We start from the raw sequence: 7,770 nt of genomic DNA on the forward strand, positions 1-7,770 counted from the left end.
TGTGTGTGTGTGTGTGTGTGTATGTGTGTGTGTGTGTGTGCATGCATTTAGTGTAAAACAAGGAAATTCTCAGAGACTTTTGAGAGTGTCTTGAAGAGACCCTGAAAGATTAGCATAATCTGAAATGTCCAGACATTTTTTTTCTTTTTTTTCGGAGCTGGGGACCGAACCCAGGGCCTTGCGCTTGCTAGGCAAGTGCTCTACCGCTGAGCTAAATCCCCAACCCCCAGACGTTTTTTAACTCTTGAATTCATGAAATTGAAGAAAATAAAGACCCTCGGGTTACCTTCGGGGCTCTGGGACCCAGCTCCTCAGACCTAGGTTGCAGAGCGCACTCCTCAGTCCACCTCTTGCCATGAGCAGCCGTCTGTGCAGTGCTGGGGTATTTTTGAGTAAATGAGTAAATGCTAGACCCCCATGTGCTGGAAAACAACTGGAACGCTCCAGTTGGACAAGCGAGGCTGGATGGAAAAAGTTGTTTCCGGATAAAAGAATATTTGAGCGCTGGGGATGTGACTGCTTGCTCGGCACATGTAGGGCCACAGATCGATCCCCAACTTTTCACAGAGAATACGGTTGGTTCTCTCTATCCACTGCTGAGAAATCGAGAGCCAACAGAGAGTTCTAAGATCTGTCCTTTTAACTGTTAAATATTTCCTTTAACTTTTCAAGGATTTAGTGCTCCAGCCACATTCTTGATTTTGAAAGAAAAAACAAAAAAACAAAAAAACAAAAAACAATCCAACCCAGGGCTTTTTTGTTTGACAAATGAATACACATTGGCGGGAACAGGGTTCCCAGTGTGCCGATGGCTTCAATGGTCTTGCTGTATAAAATCAGTAAATCCTGCACGTGGCCTCCCATTTGATAACGTGTACAAAAGTAGACTTTATAGTTCATTACCAGTCTATTCTTCCTAACCCTCAAATGACAACTTTGCAAAATTTATGATATTGCTGGCTGTGGAGCTATAAAATAGATTTACAATTAATTAGTCATTTCCTGATCTGTCATCTCAGAAGTTTCACTGTCAAGAAGTACATACTTTTGTGAATAGACCTGTAACCTGGAGGATGCTGGAGAATTAACTCCTCGGATCTGTGGGAGTAAAGTCAAGACAGTAAAGAATAATACTGACCAGCAAGACCACCAGGATTAGTATGAAGACAATTCTATGCTATTAAATATGAATATCAGTCATGCTATTGTATTAAGTTCATCTACGTAAGAGTTTTTATCAAACAGGGCATAGTGATGCACACTTTTTCTTTAAAGATTTATTTATTTAATGTATATGAGTACACTATAGCTGTCTTCAGACACACCAGAAGAGGGCATAGGATCCCATTACAGATGGTTGTGAGCCACCATATGGTTGCTGGGAATTGAACACAGGACCTCTGGAAGAGTAGTCAGTGCTCTTAACTACTGAGCCATCTCTCCAGCCCCATGACGCACCCTTTAAATCCCAACACTCAAGAGACCAGCCTGGCTTATGTAGTAAGTTCCAGGATAGCCAGTTACATTGAGGGATTTTTTTTCAAGAATAACAACAACCAAAGAGAGCTTTTATCTACATCATGCTGTGCTTTGTGGTTCTCATAAGACCGGGTATAGACTGAGCTTAGTCCTGCTTTCTGGGTGTCTCTTGACTCTGCTGTCCTCTGAGCTCTGACTCGCACTGCTTTAACTTAATCCAGCTTGTCTAGACTGGCTTCTTACCAGGTTCCCTACCCCAGACTCCCTTCTCAGTAATTTCTCATGTTTCCTCCCATACTCTGTTCTCCATACTGTGGCATGAGTGGGAAATGCACTTTTACTGTTACATGTCACTGGCATTTCCAGTTGTTTGTCAATGAAACATAACTTGAACTAAGCAGACTAAAAACCCACATTTGTTAGCTCCTTGCTTGTACTATAGCTGCACTTTGGGCTTTTCTCTTCTTCTTCTTCTTCTTCTTCTTCTTCTTCTTCTTCTTCTTCTTCTTCTTCTTCTTCTTCTTCTTCTTCTTCTCCTCCTCCTCCTCCTCCTCCTCCTCCTCCTCCTCCTCCTCCTCCTCTTCTTCCTCCTCCTCCTCTTCTTCCTCCTTCTCCTCTTCCTCCTCCTTCTTCTTCCTCTTCCTCCTCTTTCTTCTCCCTCCCTCCTCCTATCCCCCACTTCTCTATTTTAATTGTTTACATTTACATCCGTCCAGTCTTCAGATGTCTTTTTCTCTGGAAAGCATTCCATGATCTCCACGTGCATCACATACAGCATCCTGCATATCCCATGACATCCTGTACTCCCCAGAGCATCCCCTGTCTAACCGCATCCCCCCTCTTCTGCTCACAGGGGATGAGGGCAGAAATTATTATGATTTGCTTTTTCATTATTATATTCCCGGATCTGGTTCGTACTAGACATCATGAGTCTACTGAATGAGAAAATAATTCAACTTATAGAATTTGAAATCTAAGTGTCAGGTAGGTAAAGGTCTTAAAGACTGTAAGTAAGGGATTGGGGACTTAGCTCAGTGGTAGAGCACTTGCCTACCAAGCGCAAGGCCCTGGGTTCGGTCCCCAGCTCCGAAAAAAGAAAAAAAAAACTGTAAGTAATAGACATAGTGGTGATACAAGCGGGGGAAACTCAGACACATCCAGCGCTGTCAACCATGCTTTCCTGCCTGCCTTGTTGTACACTTATACAGGCTTGGTGAGCTTGTATAGTAAGAGTAAAGAGTAGCTATAAATTAATAGGTATGGGGCTAAAGGCCTCTGACATGAAAGAATGCTTGGCATTGTTATTTCTGTACATGTCTCAACAGAGCACAAGAGCAACACGCAGGTCAGCTCGGATCATTGCAACATTTCCTGGTCTAATATTCAGCCTAAGGCAAACTCAGGATGGATTCCGAGGATGCATGCGTCCCACAACTCTTGTCTAATTGAGTCATTCTTGAGTATTTTCCTGTCCCTTCTTGACATAAGGCAGAGTGCATAGTAAGGCAGCATTAGTAATGCTGTCTGTGATTTCCATGTGGTCTATTACACATAGTGTGTCCCACCACCTGACAACTGAAAGACGACCAAAAATCCATTTCAAGAAGACCTTTTGTGGAGAAAACAAAAATAGAAGGTGAGATGGATCTGACTGGTCTCTGGTGAGATCTCTGAAGACATCCCAACTGGAGATGCCTATTCAAGAGAAGTTAAAGGGGGAGCCAAAGAAGGCTAAGTCTAGAATGGCCCTGAAATTCTGCTTACTAGCCCTGAAAAGTGGATTTTTATATTAAATATTAAGCTGGTTTTACCCAAGTCCCATGAAGAAATGAGTTGCAGCTCACCAGGTAGTGATGAGTAAGCCACCCCACCCTTGCTTCCAAGATAACACTAAGAAATATGAGCACTTCAGGGCCCAGGTAGAAAGCATTTGTGGGAAATCCAGGGCAAGTTGGGCAGGGTTGGGGAACACGTAGGCATGAGTGTTTCTGAGGTTGGGTTTTAATGTCTCCAAGCTCTCAAAAGGATTGGGAAATGCTGGGAACACTTAAAATGATGGTTAGAACCATGTCCCCCTGGTTGACATTAAAGAGACATGCTTGCAGGTCTAATCTAACAGAAAGAACCTACAGGTGTTAGTTTGAGCCTCTGTTGTGATGATAAAGTGATGACCAAACCAACGGGGGAGGAAAGGGTTTGTTTGACTGACACTTCTGGGTCACAGTCCATCACCGAGGGAAGTCAGGGAAGAAATCAAGCAGGAATTCGGGGGAAGGGACTTAAACAGAAACCATGGAGGAATGCAGCTTACTGGCTTCCTTCCAGGCTAAAATTCTTTCATTCACTTTCTTGCACCACCCACAGTGAGCTGGGCCATCCCATATCAATCATTAATCAAGACGATGCCCAACTGACGGCCTACAAGCCAGTTGGATGTAGGCCACTGCTCTTCCCTAGTGACTCTAGTTTGTGACAAGGTAACAAAAGAACAACCAGCATGATATTACAATGTCCTAACGACAATGTGTCCTAACGAGTTTAGGACACAAACTGAATTGTGTGACCATGGGCAAGTTGTAGTGCTACGGGGATACATTTTCTATAAATTTTTATAGTATTATATTAAAAATGCAAAATGTATGTTGAACTGATGATGCCTAGGTGGAGAGAGCTCTTCAATGAGGAACTGGACTGCCCTGGAAGGTGCATTCCTGCTTTAAAGTCAGTTGGACAAGCAGCAGAGTGATATAAAATCATTTCTCCTGCTTGAGTATGGAGCATGGGGTGGGGGGGTTGTGACCGCACTTGAATCTAAAGTCCTAAAATACGTTTAATTTGCTTTCCTAATACTGATCTTCAAGTTTATAAAAGTAAAGGGCTACAACAAACCCATCATCTTTATGGAAAGCAACTGATCTATTTTTTAATCGATGGACTTGAGGTCAACAGATGAGCAAATCTGAAGATCAATATTCAAGAAGATGGAAGAGGTTTGTCCTATCAAACTCTTGACCCCACCCCTGCCTTACCCTCCTGAGTGCTAGGATCATGGGGGTGTGCCGGTCAGACCCAGCTCCCATTTCTCGACATTCACCATTCTGTAGAAATGATGTGTTTCCAAACATCATCGTCACATCAAGGAAAGAGGACAAGCTGACTCTAAAAGCTGCACTGAAGATTAATTAGGGATAATTAAGCAACTCCTGGAGAAAGCCAAAGTGGGGGAACATGTTCTGCCAGCCACCAAAACCTATAATAATGCAGTAATAATAAGGCAGGGTAGTAATGGTATCAGGAGAGGTGACACAGAGGAGAACAATGAGTCCTGAAACATGCTAGTGCCTTTTGAAACATTGATATATCCCAGATATAACACCGACAGTCATTAGAGAAAAGATTCTAGTCAATAAATACTATTCAGGCAACTAGTTGGCCAATCGAAGTCCAAGTCCTCTCCATTCTAATCAAGAAGTAGATTCCTACTTCATAGCAAACACAAATTAATTCTAACGTGGACCATGATTCAAACATAAGAGAGAAAACTAAAACTTTCCCAAAAGTTCTAAGGAAAAAAAAATCTTCGTCCTAGGGTACTCAAGACTTTTTGGGCATGAAAGTTGCTAGCTACAGAAGAAGAGATTGACAAACTGAAGTACATTAAACCTGGTAAAGTACTCATCAAAAGACTCCATAAAGAAAGTAGGAGGAGAATCCGCTGTGGAGGAACAGGCCTGGCATCCGAGCGTTTAGAGTTTCAATTCAGTCTGGGCTGGGGAGCAAAATGCTGCCTTGGACTACGAGTGGCAAATTTTAAATAAAGATTGGATGACGGCTCTAGTATTGTTTGAGTGCTAAGTTACCTAAATTCGAGCATTGTTCTGTGGATATGTGAAAGAAGACCTTTGCCTTCGGATGCTATAATCTATTCTCACATTGTTCAACAACTACAAATCCTTGTTCCAAGGATGCAAACCGTGCCCATGTGAAGAGCATGTACACAGTGCATGTGAATGCTGCATTCATCAGAACTGTTCAGAGTCTGGTTCTTTTCAAAGGCAACTTTAAAACTGAAAACATAGGGGCTGGAGGAGACGGTTCAGTTGTTAAGAGCACTGGCTGCTCGCCCAGACCCACATTCCATTCCCGGTACCCACATGGTGGCTCACAACCTTCTGTAACTTCAATTGTAGGGGACCTAACATCCTCTTCTGGCCTCTGTGGGCACTGCACATTGGGGTGTACAGACATGCACGCAAATAAAACACCTATAAACAAGACAGAACAGTAAATGAAGATTATTACTTTGACTGAAAATGATTTCATACAATGTATTATGATCTTGGTTTCCCCTCTCTCAGCGCCTCCCAGATCCTCCCCAACTCCCCACCCACCCAACTCCATGCCTTTCTCTCACTCTCTCTTTCAAAAACAAGTCAGCAAACAAACCAGAATTTTAAAAAAGAAAAAACACAGGAAACACACACACACACACACACACACACACACGCAAAACCCGAAACCTATAATAATGCAAAACTAGAAACTGTTATATATAAGCAAAAGACCAGTTAGACATAAAATGCAGAAACAAACAATAGGATACAAAAGATCCACAAAAATACCATTGATCTGGCCATCCGCTGCTGGCTGGGGACATACTCTTAAGTGTAGCCAGCTTACATTCCCTGGGAGGCTCCCTTAGAGAAAATTATTTTTTTCTTTGCAAGCAGGAGTCAGTTGGAGACAGCTTCATAAGGACAGGAGCTCCTGTCTACTTCTACTGCTTCTCTGTACTAGGACTCCATCTGGCTTGAACCTGTGCAGGCCCAGAGCATCCTATCTCTAGAGTTCATATAAGTGTGTCAGTCCTTTTGTGTCTGGAAGACACTGTTTCCCTGGAGACATCTCTGACTCTTACAATCTTCCCGTGTCTTCTTCTCTCTGAGCCTTGAGTAGAGGGGTTTGATGGAGACATCCTCTCTCTCCTCCCTCTCTCTTCACACTGTCCAGTAGTGGGTCTGTGTGTCTGTGTTGGTTCACCTCCATTGCAGGAGAAAGCTTCTCCAGTGATGACAGGCTGAGGCTCTGAGGTATGGCTATAGCAGAACATCACTGGGAGTCATTTGCAACAAGTAGTACTTGGTTTTCCCCTAAGCCAATAGCTTGTCTAGTGTTGGGTTCTCGGCTACCTGAGCAGTGTCAGCTATGAGTTTTATCTCATGGAGTGCCTCTGACATCCAGTCAGAGTGGTTGGTCACTTTCACAATATTCATGTCACTATTGCACCAGCAGAGCACGCAGGCAGGTCACCAGTGTATGTAGCTGAGTTGGTGGTTACCTCTCTTCTCTAGTAGTGACGGAGCAACTTCTAGTAGGAGCGAAAGCTCTAGCTAGGCACCAACTTGACTTTCCCTTGAGATGTCAATATGGCCTTCAGCAATACAGCCTTTCCATCCGTTGGTAGAGAGCAGCCGATAGCCTTGCAATAGTCTAAGATGTTTAGGAGTTTCCCATAGGGCCCTTTTAACCAATGACTTAACGGACATAGCTCATTCCTGATGATGGAGGTTTCACTTGGTGGCAAAAGATGTCAAACTGAGACACTGCCAATCTAGTTACCTGGTGACTCCATTTGCAAACACAGAATCCTGTACATATGTAGAGAGTAGTAGACTGTTCCAACCATTTGGGGCATATTTTAGAGCCGTTCTGGGTAATAATCACTTGTCCCTTAAGTCCGGTTACCTGAGTCTGAACTGTAGAACCCATTGAAAAAGCTAGATGTACCCGCGCACATCTGTAATCCTAGGATTCCTTCAGTGAGATGGGAGGCAGACACAGGAGATCTGTCTAGAAGCTCTCTGGCCACCGAGCATGGAATGCACCACACGGCAGAAATAAGACACGCTGCCTTGCCGAGGTAGAGAGAACTGGTTTCCCAAAGTTGTGCTCTGACCTTCATCTATAAGTAACAAATACAATTTTAAAAATGTTTAAAGAAAAATTCAAAGCTGAACACCTCTGAGGGACAAAGGGGATTCTCTATGGGAGGTAAACAATGGTGTTCTAGGAGCCTTGTTTAGAATTACCAGGGGCACAGCCTGGTTTTGTGGGGCACGAATTTGTATGATTGGAGAAGGAGACTTTTAAGTAAAACGACACAATCTGGCCACTGTGGCACATGCCAGTTAACTCCAGCACTTGGGAGGTGGAGGCAGGAAGATGAGGCGTTCAGGGCCATATTCTGGTGCATAATGAGTCCTAACACCAGACACGAGGTCTTTTCTTAAA

Source organism: Rattus norvegicus, chromosome 13, assembly GCF_021556685.1.
Source record: "Rattus norvegicus strain SHRSP/BbbUtx chromosome 13, alternate assembly SHRSP_T2T, whole genome shotgun sequence".
NCBI lineage: Eukaryota > Metazoa > Chordata > Mammalia > Rodentia > Muridae > Rattus > Rattus norvegicus.